The sequence below is a fragment of the Harpia harpyja genome, chromosome Z (genome assembly GCF_026419915.1).
Source record: "Harpia harpyja isolate bHarHar1 chromosome Z, bHarHar1 primary haplotype, whole genome shotgun sequence".
In the NCBI taxonomy this organism is placed as follows: domain Eukaryota; kingdom Metazoa; phylum Chordata; class Aves; order Accipitriformes; family Accipitridae; genus Harpia; species Harpia harpyja.
The window spans coordinates 7,644,749-7,662,947 of NC_068969.1; the positions used below are offsets into that span (position 1 = coordinate 7,644,749).

The 18,199-nt window shown below is 43.9% G+C and overlaps 1 long non-coding RNA gene across 1 annotated transcript in view; it reads right to left on the reverse strand.

Annotated features, from left to right (window-relative positions):
• Window positions 1–472: 472 nt before the first annotated feature.
• Window positions 473–18,199, reverse strand: part of LOC128137788 (uncharacterized) — a 112,777-nt gene continuing 95,050 nt past the window's right edge. Inside the window, exon 4 of the long non-coding RNA XR_008233838.1 lies at window positions 473–1,274. This is a non-coding gene — a long non-coding RNA (uncharacterized LOC128137788). The remainder of the gene's footprint in view (window positions 1,275–18,199) is intronic.

Below are 18,199 nucleotides of genomic sequence, written 5' to 3' on the forward strand. Positions count from 1 at the left end.
CAGCATTTTCCACTCTACAGGACTTTATATTGGAGACACTAATGCTAGTCTCGTATTCACTCACAGAGAAATGAAGATTCAAAAAAACCATACATATAGCCACTATTCAACTACCCAGCAGCCAAACCAGGAATAAAAAAAAGTTCAACCCTAGGGACACCTGGCTTGTCAGCCATCTACCTGAGACCATGTAGAGCTAAGACTTCCAAACAATGCTGACAATCTTCAGCAGGATGAGCACGTGAAATCATCTAAATGTGTTGCCAAAAAAAAAACCAAACCCAAAAAACAAACCAAACAAAAAAAACAAATGAAAACTCCCATCTACGTGAATGCCAGCTAGATCTCTTATTTGCTCAGGAAAAACTCTTGGCCAGAAAGTAGCGCTGACCTGGTCCCATACAACTGCACATGCAGTTCTAATTCCCTCTAGTTTTGATAAGAAAATTGTAAGCAAGGAGATATTTTGTAACCAGAATTACCTGCACACAAACATTCAGCAAGGGATAGTCATAACATCGAAAGGAAACAGACTTACAGAGTTTTCTTTTCCTATAACACAACTAACTAGTACAGCTCCTCACACTTACAGAAGCACTGGGCTCGCTGGGACTTAGGTGTACTGAATGTTGACTAAGGCAGGATGCTGTATTACAAAGACCAAATCAAAACAGCATTTCAAAATAGCTCTTTTCCCCCCTGAAACTGGGGAAAAAAAAAAAAGGTCTCATGCAGGAGTTTGGCTTACTTCATGAAAAAGATCTTGGTCTGTTTGAGAAAGTCAGCTCTTGACAGCCTGACCTTCAAGAGCAAGGCTGCTCCACTGTTACAGAGCTGACGTGACACTTGCTGTTCTCCAAGGTGGGAGAGCACACATCTTTCCATGTGCCTGATCTCTGCTCCCTGCCTTCATGCTGGACTTCCCAGTTGGGTTCAGAGGTCTTTATCCCTTTATTTTCATTGCAAATCCCTTAAATATTTTCTGTGCACACAGGTCTGGATGATAATTTCTTGATGATGCACCACCACCTATGCGGACATCTTGCTTTATTACCCTGAAGAGTAAGGGTTTGTGGTGTGGATTAGAGGAAGCTGCTTGCCTGGACAGCTGAAGTACATAGCATACATGATGTGCAATCTCTCTAAGCACATGCACCACATCTTCAGATCTGCACCAACAACAGGCAGCTACAGAATTTTCGATAGCATTGAATTAGGTGTCCTTCAGATCCTAAATCACTTGTTCCCTCCCAAAGGTTCAGAAGATGAGAGATCTAAAACAGAGATATAAGGCAAATAATTAAAAAAAAAAAAATTAAAAGGCATGCTAACTGATGCACATGCGCTCACCTCCACTCCCCAGCCACAATTACCCGCTCATTTTGTTATGGGCTGCATTTTCAGTCTTTGCCAACAGTTTCCATAATGTAAAGGGAGCAGCTTGGAAAATGAGTCACACCACTGTGTTACCCCATCACCTTCCACAGCAGTCGGCTGCAAGCAGCCAGCGTGGTGGCACTGTGCTTCAGCGGACCTGCTGGCTGGCCCTTCTGGTTTCCACCTTCAGACAGGCAGGCTGGCGTTGGCACAGGCTGCAGAGGGGCTCACACAGTAACTTACTGTGATCCTTAAAAAGAAAAATCCTGAAAGGATCTCTAACCATAGGGTAAAAATCCATAAAAGCATTTTAACAAGTTCTCCATGGAAAGATAACTTCTTGGCACGTGCTGTTCCAATTTAGATCAGTATTATGATGCCATAAAAATGGAAGAAAATGGGTATTTTTTCTGTAGGAGTTCAGCAGGAATGAAGGCAAACCCACCTCCCCCCAGCCTCCCAGAAGAAGATGAGCCTCAAAGTCCAATATTGGACTCAAAAGTCAACTTTGTTGACTCCAGCTTTGTGTCTGCCCATTTCCATCAGCTCCACTGGAGCCATTCACAATTTATTCCTTTCTCTTTAGTTTACAAGTTTATTAGCAGCATACTGAAAGAAGAAAAGGCCCTTTCTTTGTTAAGAAAAAGGGCTGAGACCCTTCTGGATAATGACATGCCAAAATCCTCAAACTCCAGTAGAGTTCGTAGGATGGCAAATCTGTAGTTAAGATGCCCCCTGTCCAAATCTTGACTCCAACATCTGCACAAGAGCGCTGGGTGCTCTATACGAGTTTGACACAACCTGTACTGCCAAAGGGATCCCAACAGCTGTGTCCCAGCAGCTGAGTGCGCTCCTCAGTGGTCAGAGTACCCCAGGGAGGTCTTTTTTGTGTTTGCACAGCAGGAGCAGCAGGGAAGCAGACAATAAAACACCCCAGCTGCACCTCCAGAGGCACGTGCTGTAGCACACAGTGCATCCATGGTATAGAAGGTTGTTTTCAGGCAGAAACAGTAAATCACAGCTAGCAGGGTGAGAAAGGTGTGAAGCCTGGAGGGCTCTGTAAAACACAAAGGTGGAGGACAGATCCCTGAAGAGCTGTAAAGTGCAGATCTGGCTACAAGTAACACTAGCTAGCGCATACCTAGGTTATGCATCAAAAGCCCTTACACACTTAAAGAGGAGTGCCAAAATCAGGACAGAGTTCACAGCAGTTGAACCTTTGCACCTCTGAGTCCGTGGGCTCTGCCCCAGGAAGCTGAACTCAGATGCCTCTAAAGTAGAAGGAAGAAGGCGGCTTGGCTGGGTGGATACCACATTGACAGCCTAACCCCTGGGCAGGGGACGGCGAGAGCAGCGGCAAGCAGCACTCTGCAAAACAAACCTTTTACAGTGACCTGCACCTCCTGTTAGGATCACCTTGAGGTACCAAAAGAAGAATCTCCAAAGTGCTCAAGGCATGAAGTCCCAAGTCATGCTAGTCACTGTGTCCCACGAAGGGAACACGAGCTTCCCTGGAGACTGTTACAACCCCTCAGGTGCTTGTGTGATGCTGAGCAGTACAGCTCTCTGAGCAGCATGTCCCAGCAGGACACTGGTGTGCACCACCAAGCCCCATTTGAATGGGACTAGGCAGAGTGAAGAAGACCCTGTAGAGTTGGTGGATGCTTCCTCCTTACTGCTCATCCAGATTCGCACCAGCGAGAGAGTGAAGTCAAGCACAGATTTGTAAGCGCATGTGAAAAATTTGCACTTGGGTCCAGCAGGTTGGCTTTCCCAAAACCAGGGCTTCTCTCACCTACCCTACAACAAGGCCCATGCACACTGCTGGCATACCTTAGTGCTCACTCTACAGAAATTAAATCAACACAGCTACAAACAGTACTACAGCCCCAGCCCTCCTGGTTCCCCCAGCCTTCAGAAAGGCTGTGAGCCCAGGAGCCACCAGCCTGTCTCACATCCACATCTGGCCTCTCTGCTCACCAGAACGGGCCTTGGTTTCTAAGTCATCACACCTTGAAAGTAATCTTTTCACCAAGGTAGCCCAGCTGATTTCCAAAGACAACACAAAAAGAAGCTAGATCAAAAAAAACGTGGCAGGCGTGAAAAGAGGGGGGAAAAAAGAAGAAAGAAAAAAAAAGAGAACAAAGGGAAATACGGAACAGAGCAATCTTCTGCTCTCCATTCATGTCTTGTTCTCGCACACTTCCTAGTGTTCCTCTCTGCAGCCCCCACATCAACACAGAGCGCAGAAATCAGGCTGCCATTTTGCACAGTGCTCAAGCACATGCACTGCTGAACAAGAACAGGGTTAAAGTCTGTAACCAAGTGCCTTGCAGCCATCCCTTTCCCCATCTTGCCTGCCCTCCTCTTCTATACAACCTGATCAGGGGGCAGGGGCTTTGATGCCTACTGTAATTAAGCCCTACTCTTATTTGGTCCCTAGGAACTGTCTTAATAAACTCAATGAATAATGGATGCATTGCTTAACTGAGACTATGAACCAGCTTGTAAAGAATTCACTAAAAGTCTCAGTCTTGCATTGCAAAAAGGAATGTGACATCCAAGAGGAGTATCATTAGCAGCATGGCCCGGTCATGCCTGTGCTCCTGGTTTCTCAAAGTCAACTGAACTCTTTGAGCATGAGCAAAAATGACAGGATCAGACCTAGGGCATTAGTGTCTTCCTTCCTCATTAGGTTGTTGAAAGCTCTTTGTGTTCCCAGAAGTCTCACTATTTACAAAATTGCTCCAAGCAAATGCTTTGGATGGGTGGGACCACCATGCACATATTAAAAAAATCACAGTCCTTGGTGGCTATGGAGAAATTCCTCTGAAGACTATGCTCAGAGCAAACATGGCAATGAGTGGCACAGAGACAGGCTGTGTCCCGGTTGCGTTTTCTCAGAGCATCTGCGCAGAAGGCCGATATGGAGGCAGAGATAACAAATCACATCTGCCAGCCAATACTTTAAAAATGGTACTTCCCATATAGTCATCACAGAAAAATGCCAGGGAAATAGGGTCTTCAAATGAAACAGTTCCCAAACAGAATCTGTCCAAGGCAGTACAATATGTTTACTTTAAGCCATTTTTTTAATGAATAACATTCAGTAACCAAATAAAGTCAGAGATTAATCATCACACAAATGCTATGCCCCCCTGTTAGGATAAGATGATTATTAAAGGATAAACCACAAAGCTACCTTCATTTGGACAGGGGTCTTCTTCCCATCTACTTTCAGATTAATATCGAAGTACAACTTTTTTCAGATCAGAGAGCACTGTATCCTTCTCTTTCTTTAAATATCACAGATCTATCTAGAAAAGAGGATGGAGCATAACTGTACTCTGATTTTTGTGTTTCAAGTCCCAGGCTACATACTCAATTCCTTCCCTGTTTCTGAACTCAACTCTGCCAGCGCAACTCTTGTTGGGCAACATGTCTTTTGAAGTCTCACAGCAGGACAATGGTCTACTCAGTGTGAGCAAAGGTGACGTGATGTGTCCCGTACTTTTCCTCACAAGTTTTCAGACAATCTCCAAAAGGCATTCTGTTGCTAACTAACGGATTATGACTCACTGAGACATTCAAAATTACATTCCTGTAATTTCCATTTTTATTTCGCTCATTCAAATCTAGCCCGTTGTGGCTTGCCCAGCTTCTGTTTGGCAAATACTTACTAGCTGGCCTCATATGGCAGTAGAGTATGTTTGAACATCAGCTTGAAATGAGATCTAGCCAGGACAGTGTTAGAATAGACCAGTTTCAATAGATGACAAAAAGCAAAATAAAAAAGTCCAAATGAAGAAAGGATCTCAAATATCAGTGTCTCCTCAATACTAGTAACATAATCTCAAAAACATGAAAAGCAAGAGCTCAACCCAACAAGGGCAATCGCAAAGAAGAGCCCAAGCTGAGTAGCAGCCAGCCTGAGACTTCCCACAAAGCACATCGCCAATTTGTGCCATCACAACATCAGCGCATTATCAAAAGCAGCTTATATAGTTACTCTCCAAGCTGTGAGGTCACAGTGCTAATTATTTTGGCTAGTTATGTGAGCACCACATAGATATTACTTTAACTGCCATCATATCAGATAACTACCTTTCACACTAGCCACCTAACCAGAATCATGGAAGAAGCAATGTCCAAGCCCTGATGGTTCTTCAATTTCAATCTCCTGCATCTAGATTACCCTCTGTGCAACCACAGAGCACTGAGCCATGCCCGTACCAGCATCCTGCAAAGATGCAACCACTGCTCTGCCCAGCTGGGAACAGGCTGCCTGAGCTGGACAGTGGCTTTGGTACTGAACATGCAATGAGTTCTAACTTAATGTCCCAGATTTTATTCCAAATCTTGTGATATTTAGACTCCAAGAACATCAGCTGATCACTCAGGAGGATACCATGGGGCCTGGACCATCTTCCCCAACATGCAAACTGCTTCTGGACAACAGAAGCAGAAGACAGGCATTTCTAGGGCTGGTTGGGAGCTAAGACACTGCTAATACATGTCAATACTTTGTGTGTTGTCTACTCTGCAATTCTTACAATTATTGATCGCAATATTTGAATATAGGGCTTTTTAAGAAAAGATCCCCTTCAGCAGTTTCACATTTATGGGGAGGTATAAGGACTACATTTTTCTTAGAACATATTCAAGATGTTTTATTAAGTCTTTCCTCCAAGCTGATTACAGGGCTCTACCCAAAGCAACGTTCATGCTTTACTACCATGATTGACATGCAAGCTTTCCCAGCTTCACACCATAGCTTTCACTGGGCAGTGTGGTGAAAGAAAAGGCAATATATTTCACCTTCCTTGTAGTAACAGCAATCCTAACTACCATTTTTCAGCTGATGGGACTGACCTGAGCCAGGCAATGATTGCTGTTTCCTGGCTCTGGCTCCAAGTGGTCCTGCAGAAACTTAATTACCCCACTACCCACCCAGCTTTCCTTTTGCACTCCTGTCTTTCCTCTCCATGTAGATGCCCAGGAGAGCCTTGTTTAGAGGATCATAGTCCTGAAACTTCTTGCAGACATACTCCTCAATTAACATGCTTAGGAGCATTGCTGAGTCTACAGGCAGAAGAGACAGAGGAGGAACCAAAACGGTACTAAAATACCTGCTCTTGAAGAAATAAGTAGCTCAGAAGTGATCTGGGGAACTTGAGAGGCCATGGATTTCTGTTCATGAAGATGCTGAAAATACTACAGAAATTATTTACACCAAGTAACTACATTTTAAAAGATTTTTTGTGGAGCATAAACAGCCTAGATAACACGCTCAGCTTGATTTGATTTTCCTAGGACCCTGAAGAGTTATAGTCTTAGTTAAAGACAATGTCTGGGTATCTGCTGGGTTTTCTTTGTCCTGTAGGTTCCCAGAAGAACACTGCCTAAATGTCTGAGAGTCTTGGCATTTCAGCATTTTCCACAGCAATATTTATCTGCCTGGCTTCCTAATCTAAATGGCAGTCAGGAAGCAGGTTCTCTAGCATCCATTTACAATTTCTCCAGAGTAAACACACCAGAAGCTGCTTAATGTTCTACCTATCACACACTTTCAACTATACTTTACATTACAGTAAACGTTATGTTTACATAACATATACTTTATGTTACAGATTACATTACTGTACTCCTGGTACAGCCTGCCCAGGACCTTTCAGCATCCAGCTCTGTTCTCTATTGCACGCAACTTGGCTAAGTTTTAGCTCCTTGTATTGCAATTTTCCAAAACCAGCAATTACCTCAAGCTGGATTTTTAAGCTATTTCTAAGATTATATCTGAGAAAATAGATGGTTTTTACAGCCTAACCCCTTCTCCCATGCCACCCGAACTAGACAACCATTTCACCAAGAAACTCTTACATCCGTATGATTTGGAACAAGATTTGTGAATTGGGAGCACTATGAGGTTTGCCTAAGGCGCACAGCTGTAATAGGTTGCCATTTTTCCTGCTTTTCTTATTCCTCTTGCTGCATATTTTAAGTTTTTCCTTCTCTAAATGAGATAGAAGAGAGGAAATATAATCCATTCCAACAATCAGCTGACAAACTTTGGGATCTTTGGAAAAGACTGAATCAGCTCTGAAGAACCTAAGAATGCTCCATACATTGGCATTGTCCTCCTTCTTACGGAGCTGTACCTGTAATGGAGAGGAATCATAGAATAGTTTGGGTCAGAAGGGACCTTTAAATATCATCTGGTCCAACCCTCCTGCCACAGGCAGGGATATCTTTCACTAGATCAAGTTGCTCAAAGTCCCAGAGGAACAAACAAATCTAATAAATCAATTGATAAACTGAACCTCACATATGGTTGTACGCTTCTCTGCGATGCACCTCAAGTCTGACCTAACTTATTAGCCAGTCTCTGTCCTAACAGTGCAAACTGTCCATTGCTTTACTCAACTGAATTTAAAAAGAAAAAAAAAAGAAGAAAAGAAACACCCCCACCCCCATAGACTCTAGGAGTTGTTAATACTCATTTTAAGCTGTGACCTAAGATCTGAACCTAGATATCCAGAATTCACCTTTTAAGCCACAGTTCTCAGTTCCCTGCTTACGGCTCATTCCTTAACGCAAATACAATTTGACGGTATCTGGTGCATAAATCAATGATGTGGCTAAAGCCTCAGTCAACTCTTCTCAGAATAAATGTTGCCATTTAAAATGTGGCAATCAAGCTTGTAAAGGGGAGGAAAGAAATGTCACTTGCAACCCAAGTGATTCTGTTAACAAGCTGGGTTCCTGCTTCAGGTTTTTGTCTGATAAAGCCACTTATCTGACTGTATGAAAGGTCATAAGTAGTTGTTGGAACAGTGGAAAGTCCACACAAGGCTTTTTTGCCATCCTGCAACTTCTGTTTAAACTTTTAGTTGAATCATTATTTCGGTTCCTGGAGCTGAGTCATTTCATCTGCCTTGCACATGAACACGCACACAGCAGCTCTACACTATGGAGCAGGCACAGAACAAGCAAGCAACCTTGATTTTACAGGAGAGTGTATTTCCCTGCATGTGAAAATGCAATGAACTGCTCCACTCATTTCAAGGTGTTCATGCAAGGATGCACAACTCTGGGTGAGAGAACTGCCTTCCTCATCAAACCTCACCCCAGCAGATCTCAGGGCAAAACCCAGGCCTTCACCTCAGTCCCGCTGTGCAGACAGAACCTCAGAAGAGTGACCTTGCATAAGATATGTTGCTACAAGGAAAAGGGTTTAGACAGGACCAACAACTTTCACAGGTGTGGAGACTCAGTACCAGTATTTTGTGCTAAAATCACATGCTCCTGGTGCATCTGTGAATGTCCTTTTATACAGCCCAAGTAATTAATTAATTAAAAGAGATACCAACTCTCGGTTGTTTCTACAGCTGCCTTTGTATGGTATGCGCATGTCATTTGTTGAAATATTATAAGACCTTGTAAACCACAAGTGTTATTAAAATATTTTTTCCCACTCACACTCCCTCCCCCTTCTTTATTTCAAGTCTATGTAAAACCTTTTGCTAAAGATCCAGATTCTCCCACTGAAACCAAGTGCCACTTGTCTGGAAATAGATCTTCTCTCTGCCTCAAAAAGCACCGAGAGCAGATGGCCAGAGACAAGATGCTCTGGTATCACAAGCTCACACTGTCTCTCTGATTACACATCAGAGGAACGGTCGGAGGGAAGCATTAACTATTACAGGCTTTTTTATGGAAGGGACCAACATCTGGCTGAGGTGGAGAAGAGAACAATTCACGACAGTATTGGGGATGCCAAATTGGATCCGAGTTTAAAATCTCCTAATGCTCAGCTTCAGTGCCAGGCCAGAGCAAAAGAGAGTGCTCCCAGAAAATGCTGTTCGGGAGAGCTGTCCAGAAACAGACAATCCACACTAACAGTAAAACCCTGCAAGTCTTCTCTAAAGAACTGGGGAAAAAAGTCCTTTTAAAAGTTCAAGAGCTGCAGTCCTCATTTCAGAGGATACAGGGCTGCTTGCATCAAGCTTTATTTTTACAGAGCGTGAATCATTTCTCACTCAAAGGGAGCTGGGATCATTCTGCTGTTGGTATCTCTGCCACCAGCAGTGCTAAGAATACAAAAAGCTCCAAAGTCAGCCATGGCGTGTTGTCAGCTCCAGACCTTTCTACATGATCGCTGTGTCTCTTGCATCTACTGACAAAGAGCAGGAGCAGGTGCTGACACCTTTCAGATCAGCCTGTTTAAGAGTGCAGGACCAGGCCTACCCTCTGCACACACGCACTCAAAAAAAGCTCTTGCTTCTCCATTTATCCCCAATAGTAAATACTTGATTTTTCCTCCTATTCTGACAAAGAACAGCAGCCTATAATTATAGCTAATACCATAAAGGTTGCTGTGCTGTCACTCACTTTTGCTCTCAGCCAGCCATGCTTGAGAGCTGAAGGACCGTACAGTTGCCTTTGCTGCATTGAACTAGTTGCTTAGTTCACACCCAGCTCAAGAAGTCACGCAATTGTGAATCTTTTCCCTTTGAAAAGGGTGACGTGTGAACCAGAAAGCAGGAGATCCTTTTCCAAAATCCCTTTGCCTTTTTATATTTTAATTTGCAACGACGGCTCAAGAATGTATGTTATCTGAGTTTGTCTACCTAATTGCAGCTAAAGAGCACGCCAGTAAGGAACCCTTCATTTTAATTGATTATTTACATACACTTTAACATCCACCCCCTCCGGAAGGGAAATTATCTTGCAACATATGAAGATAGCTGTGCCATTTAAAATTTCAGTTGCCATGAAACAGTCTTCAAATGTGGTCCCTCCCATCTTGTTATAAACAAGGTCTTGGGGTGTGGTTTGCTCAACAAGGAGCAATATCGGCAGCTTAACTAACAGTGCATGTTTTCACATATGGTGGGATTGTGTAACCGCATGCCACTAGCTGTTGTAGAGGCCAGAACTGGGTTTTGCACCAACTTAGACAAATTCACAGAGAAAAAGTCCATTGGATATAGCCTCTGGTTCTGGAAACCATTAAATGACTGTCTGATGGAAAAGACAAGTGCATTTGGGGAGGAATTGCTCTGAACCGGCCTCCTCCTGGATCTGGTTGCACAGCTGGAATTTGGGAGATGGGCTTTGGTCTCACCTCCTTTGGCCGTTGTAACAAGCCAGCTGGAAGTTGGGCTTCCTACCAGGTTTGATCTAGCAGCAGATTGATGGTGTGGCCTGTTCATTCTCATCCTCACTTCCATGATAAGTGCTTTGTCTAAGGGAAATGAAAAAAAGAAAAGGCACTTTTTCATGCTGTTAGATCTGCTTTGAAACAGCTGTAGTTTGGTTGAACATGGAGGTTCAGGACTCACATTTTGTCTGGTTTACATAAGATAATATTTCATTCAGTGGCATGGGAATCTCATCTCATCTCATTTCCCTTGGCAGACTTGCTCTTTTGTGTCTTATCTCTAACTAGGTGATAAGTTGATATTCGAACATATAAGGGTACTCTCTGTATATTAACTGGAGTTTTGATACCCAGTGAATTTCAGCTTGGCATGATCTATAAGAAGAATTTGTCTGGCATCGTGGAAAAGAAACCAGGGCAGAACATGTGTCTCTCGGAAGACAAGGTACCTGAGCCTGCCAGTATTTTCACTTGCCCCACAAAGCAATGGAAAGATAGAGAAGAGATGGTCTGAAATCCATTACTGATATACCACCCTTCTTCCAAAAGGAAAAGGGGGCTTCTCTTCACTGTGCACCAAGCCTGGCCTCCAGCAGAACAACCCAAGTCCTGCCTTGGAGGCCACAGTGGCATGAAGCCTGGCTTCCAGAGGAGAATGGGGCAAGGAGCTGCTGTCCCAGTAACAGCTGTTTAAAAGAGCAAAACTATTTCGTTCAACTCCAAACTAACTTTTTTGTTTTCTTCTTTTCACAGAGCAGATTTGGAGAGTTAACACTCAAGCTGACCCAAAACAGTGTCACTGTTCATTAGCAAATGAGAGTTTTAAAACCAACTATTCCTACAGCACTAACAGCAAGCCAGGATACACTTGCCATGAGAAAGGTAAAAGAAAATGCTGCCCGGACTACAGAGATTGCTGGCCAAGACATAGAGGGCTCTTGTTATCTCTGCTGTTGTTTATGCTGATGCATACAGGTTTTGTTGCAGAACTTTGGTGGAGATAAACCACGTGCTCTCTATGCCCAGCATTCGGGCTCCCAAGTGCATTGCCCTTCTTTTTGTCCCTTTTTTTGTAAAGATATATATAATAAATTTTGTTAGATCACTTCGACACAGAGTTATGCTCTGCAATAACTGTGAAATCCCTGCAGGGTAGGCTAGATGTAACAAAGAGATCACTGCAAAGGGCCTCCTATATATTTTGCCCAATGCCCTGTACACCACGAACGGCGTTTACTCCCAGTGGAACTATGCCAAGCCCAAGGGAGTTTCATCTTGGAGGAATTTTTCCAACAAGTCTCACCTAAGTGAGGAAAAAAAAAAAAGAAAGAAAGAAAGAAAATTATCCCTCCCTGCCACCCCCCAAGAAAAACCAAACCAAAACATGCAGCTTAAGGCCAATACAGGGCTCTCCCAACCTTCAAGCTAAAGATTAAAACGCTTTAAAAGCAAACAACTATTTGGTTTCTGTATTTCTCCATCACCTTCCAGACAGATAATGAAGCAAAAAAATGGAAGGACTGCAGGTACAAATGCTACAGGCTTCTCCTTACATCTGTCCTTCATAGTAATTTGCTTCCTCCTCCGCACACACCCTTTTTAAAGATAAAATCCTATCTTCAAAGCTATCTCTTTAAACCATCACTAACTGCCTCATTGTTTTTGTTTTGTTTTTCTAGACAAATTCTCAGGTTTCAATCCACTGCCTTTAGGTGCAGCTGAGTCAATTCTCGTATATAAAACACCTTCAAGGGGTGGGAGAAACTTTGAGTTTTCTAAACAGGGTTCAAGCAGCAAGGACGAGGAACTGGACTCTGGATCATACCAAAGCCCAGTGCTATATCTGCTTGTGGAGCAAGAGCAATGCCCTGGCACTGTGGAGGTCTCTGATCCAAGCTGGGTTAGGTACCCTAAAGGAAAGCCAAGACTTCCAGTGCCTATTCTCCCCTTGTCCTGAGACAGCGCATGAGCACAGGGTCATGGGGACAGTGATGCTGTAATTACCCTAGAGCTTGATCACGAGACCCAGGACTCACTCATTCCACAAAGAAAATACAGTCAGGATCATTCATAACTGAACAGCCAGAGCTGTGCCATACATCTTCAGCAGACACTGCATGAGATGAACTCGCATCCCTAACACCTGGCTGCAGGCCATTTTAGTTGTGAGAAAAGGGTTGCTGTTTCCCAAACCCCACTTGCTTGCAAAGCATGGGCTTTTCCTGCTCCAGGGTTAGCTCCTGCTAAGCCGTGAGCCCCCAGAGCCATCCGTCTGAAGCCCACAGTCACCACAGAGGAGCTCATAATTGCATGCTGCTATTGCTGTACGATTTAGTCACTTGTGTATTTATGTAGTCACTTGTGTATTTAATAGCAGTCAACTCTGCATTTATATTCAAGACAGAGATACAGTCCCATGTTAACAGCAGCATCTCCTAAAATGGGTTTTCAAGAAAAACTTCACTATCGGGTCCTGAATTCATTCAAATCAGCACAGCCCATTGACACCAGCAGAGGTTCAGTTCATATCAATCAGGGACAGGACCAATTGCTATTAAACTTGAAACACTCTGGGTCTGCATTTGCACCTGGCTGATTGTGCCCAAACTACTAAGTGCTTCTAGAAGGCTGATGGACTGATGTTATTGATTGGGATGATGTGGCGGCCAACAGAGAGACTGCATAGAGCATTTCAAAGCCCAATTTTGTTGCAATACTAAGCTGTATTGTCCTGTAAAAGCTTCGGAAAAAGGTTGTGATCAGAGCTTTGTTAAAGTTGGAACCAGTCCCCTCCTAGATATGCTGCCAAAAATGCCTCCATAGGGCTTCTTAGGTAGGTCTCATTGCTCTTGCCTTCACTTCCTATTGCTTGGGACTGGCTTTTCTCCTCCAAATTTTACTGACTTGCTTGTATCCCTCTCATCCCAGCCTCCTTAGCCCTCTCCATCCCCACCACCTCTTCATAATAAGGACAGACCTCCGGCATGGACCACAAACATCCAAGCCCAGTGGATACCAGCTTGGCCCCCTCAGCATCGCTGGTATCTGGGGACTGCTGGCACAGGCTACAGGGCATGTCCATCACACTTATAAATTATCTCCTTGCAGTTTCATTATCAAAATTGGAAAAAGCTTATTTAATGCTTTCCCAAGTTTTCCTAGAAGGCCAATTCTTTGCCGTTACCCTTAAAGAACAGAAGTACAGTTGGGATTTCCCTGAGGCTGACACTAGAAGGTATATAATAATACAGATATACATTATGTTCCTTCTTATGGGATCCTCTGGCCCTTTACAAACTGCACAAGCATAACAAAAAACCACAATAAAACATGCAAACAAGTTAATTGAAATATCCATTGTTAAGATACCAGTGCCTAGGTACTTCCCACCAATAGTCTGCAGTATAAACCAGTGAAATCAGGCTACTACTACAAAAGAAAGCACTACTTTTAACTTTGCAGTCAAACTAGGAGGAAAAAGGAGGAGAGTGGGCCAAGCCCCTCCTGGTGTAATCAGGTGCAAAGCTATTCAGGCAGTGGCTTCACACCTGTTTACAAAGTCCAGCTTTGACTCAGCTCCTCAGTGCACATCAAATCAGCCTCAGCTTTGTGGGAAACAGGAGAAATGCTCCAGTCTCTGAGGCTCAGCAAATTTTGGCCCTGCCTAATTCTGTGGGAAACAGCTTCCTGGTTGGGACAGCTGGCTGCCAGCTTTCTACAGTCTTGGGCACTGTCAGCTGGTGTAATATCTTAACTAAGCTGGATGGAGTGGTGTCAAAGGTATTGTGTATCACATGAATACACCAAACCTAGTCCTCTATTAAGGAATCATTTGCTATAATGCAAATATGTCCTTGCTCCCAGAAGGGAGCAGTTACAGTGCAGTCCTTCATGCAAGCAGCAACAACAAAAGAAGGGACCTAGATAATCACTGTGGAAAAGCATAGTTCAAAACTACCCAAGCACCTGACCGCCAGGGCTTGAGGCCACCACTGCGCCCACTGGCATTCCCCTGTGTACCTTGATGAATCCTCTCTCTTGTTTAGAGGTAGAAAAGGCTGCTGTGAAATAACACTCCAGGTCACAGCAGATCCCGTTGTGCTGAAAAATGCTTGTATTCAATTGTTCTTCAGATCTGTTAGCCTTTTGGCCATCTTCCTAAATTTGCCAGTAATGTCTGTCATGTTAAACCAATTCGGGGGGGGGGGGGGGGGGGGGTTTAAATGCCTTTATATGAACATTCTGCATTTTAAAAGGCAGAAAGCTGACGAGAGCAAGGAAATGAGGGACTAATATCCCAATGGAGTTACAGAGAAAGAGGTTAGCAAATGCCTGTGCTGCTGCTGTTACAGTGTATTGCTGTAGCTGCAGTGATCTAAGAATGGTTAACCAATTAACGTCTCCCTAAACTTTAGCAGCTTCTATTTCAGACCTGAAAAAGATCTCCAGGGCCACTTCTTGTCAGCTTTATTCCCAGCTGTAGCAGCTGGTTTGTTCTGAGATATTCTTCCCAGAAACCTTGTCTTGCTGGCACTATTAGAGACAGGCATCCGTTTCACTATTTCCAACATCTTGCATTTCACGGACAAGTTTTACCAGGCACAAAACCCAGTTTATTATCCCAGACAACTTCTCACAAACAGTTACACAATTGGAACAGCAGCCAACAAGGGTGATGAACTTCCAGCTGGAGTGTAACCACACAGGTCCCACACCTGAGCCTGTCTCCACCAGGACAAGGACATCACCTCCAACAGGAACAAGGTGTTTGCCAGTGCTGGCCCCTCCTCTGGTCCTGCATCCAAACATTAGAGATTTCATTGTAAGGCCTGGGAATGGGGATCACGTCACTAAGTCAGAATCCCAGTTTCCATTCATGTGGTTAGAAAGAAAAAAGGAAAAACCCCTTATAATGAGATTTTTGATTGCCAGAGGCTTTCAGCGCTGCAGGTCTCAATTAACAGCTGTCCAGCAGAGACACACCAGTTTGCTCTGCTTTCTGAATGAGTTGTGCATACAACACTGTCAAAGCATTGACTCAAAGCTATTCGTGGGGAAGGGGATGACAGACGCAGCCTGAGAGACAAACGTGAACGCCTGCTCTGCTCAAGCCTGTTTCAGAAGCCATTCAGAAGGACTTTAGGAGATTAGCCCTTTAGGCAGAGGTGAATTTTAGATATCCTTCTTTGATATCACAGAGACATACACCACCAGTTTCTATCACTGTTAGTAGAAGCTAATATCAGGCCTCTGCAGGCCTGTGACCTTCTCTTTAAAGACTTATCAGCTTTACACCGTAACACTGATATCAGCCAGCTTTTAAAAACAGCCTCCAAGTGCACAGGCATGAGCCTGCTCACAGTTACCCTGATTAAGCCAAGAACAGAATTCATTCCTTATTGCTAATAGGGGAAACAGAACAAAAATGAAGTTGCTGTAAATAAACCAGTAAAGGCCAACTTCTGCCCTCAGCTGTACGCGAGCTGGAAGGGGTCATTCAGGGAAGACAAGATAATTGAGTCTGGGGAACGATGCCAAGGATGGGGGCTGCATACCTGCCTCTGCGCCTCACACTCCCTCGGCACCACCAGCAAGGCAAATTCTCCTTATTTCTTGTGTAACCAGACGGACTCTGGAGTAGACTGCAGTCAAACAGGGACAGCTGCAGCCAGTCTAGACACATCCGTGCCAGTGGTATAGCTGCTAGATTAGATACCCATAAGCAGGCTAGCTGCAGTGGCACAGGATCAGTGCGGAAAAAGTTGTCTTAGCTGAGTTTTTCAACAAGGGGATAAACTTCTGTACCAGATGCTCTGCTGACATAGGTAGGCAGAGCTCCACAGATATCGGTGCCTCTGCCGGTGGCTGGCAGCTAATGGTTTGGCTCTGAATGGCTTTAACCACATCAGCATCTGCTACATTTCAGGTTGCAGTAAGATGACTTGAGGTTCTTCAATGCACCTTTCAAACCACAGTCAAGGGAAGACATAAAGGAAAGACTGATGCAGTATATAAATGAAGCAATGAATGAATTTACTAAAAAGCTGCCCTTGTGACAGCATCTTTCTCTCCATGAGGTTTCATTGCATAGCTGTACTCCCCTTTGGTTTGTCAGCCTTCTTTTTCCTTTATTAAAAATAAAACATTCAAACTCTGCAGGTAATTCAGATGAAAGACTATAAATATTGCATACATGCTCCGCACCAAAACACTGTACAGCCTCACAACATTTTCTTTTAGGAAAACAACATTTCTAAAACACAGTATGAGAAAGATCACTTTAGACCACACTGCTGTAACCCAGCTCTTATTTTGCTCCTCCTGGCACCATTGTACATCTCTGCATTTCCCTCCTTGATAAATTACATCTCACAGAAACCTGGCCCAGCTTTTAGCTGCTCCAAAACCTGAGCCAACACAGGAGTTGGCTTTAATCCACCTTGATGCTTTCACTAGTTAAGGACTATAAAAGTCTCTACCTATCTCAGGGCAACTTAGACTATGCTTCTCATAATCCTGGCAACAGAAAATAAAGCAAATTCTACTAGCAGTAACAAGGGACTAGGAGCAGGGACAACATCTGGGCTTCCAGGGAAAGCTCCTAGGAGTTTGTTATGAGAGGACTGTGTCCTTTCTCTTACCAACTATTTATTCAGCCAGGACTGGATGCTTTAGCCACATTGTAAGGGAGAGTCATCCCATTACATCTCACGGGAAACTCACTTTCATGTGAGTTCAAGTTCACTACAGCTGGAGAGAGTTGTGCAAAAGGAGCCTGTTAAAATTTAACCAGTCATCGGATGTGCCAGTTAATCATCTACTTTGAAGCTTGTCCCCTTTGATAATAATTTTCCATGGTTGCAGAATTAAAGCTTAACCGGTCATTGGCTTCGAAAATGACCTTGTCTGACAGGGAATGTAGAAGAGGAAACAACAGTTACATGACCTTCTTGTGTAAATTCTAGATGGGGACAGAAGGGGAGAAAAATACTGCTGGCAATTTCCAGTTGACTCAGCGATTTATCTCAACCGGCCTGTAACCTCCCCTCTGATCATCTCCAGGCACCAAAGAAACACCAGCTCTTGCCTCCAGGAGCTGTAAGGTAGTGTCAGTTTACAAAGGCAGCCTGAATGTTTTATGTTCTCTAAGAGCCCTACCAATGTGGTTTGTTAGACACAAAAGACACACTGTGGGGAAACCACAGAAACATTACAGCTTTGGACCTGACCGATGAGGTGCCAGCAGGCCAACATTTCTGCTTGGCCACCCTGAACGTGGGGCCAGGACACTGCTTGAGAAAGGACTGAAAGGACAAGCTGGTTCCAGTGTCAGCAAAGACAGGACAAGCTGAGTGCTTTCTTCCTGCAGTTACTGACCTGTCTTGAAGAAATACGATGGAAACATAATAAAGAAGTATTTAAAAATCCAAACTACAGGTGGGAGAGTTTGTAAACAGATACTGAGTGTGACAACCTTCCTCACCGCATCCAGGATCAGTAGAAACGAGGTTAAAACACTGCTTTTCTGCTGGACTCACGGTGTTAACACAATTTTACTGCTCAACCTGCTGTAACTCCAACATCGCATCATGTGTAGAAGTATTTTAGCCAGCTAATGATAGGAGGGAAATGAATCCTAACTTTTCCTAGAGAGACAACCAA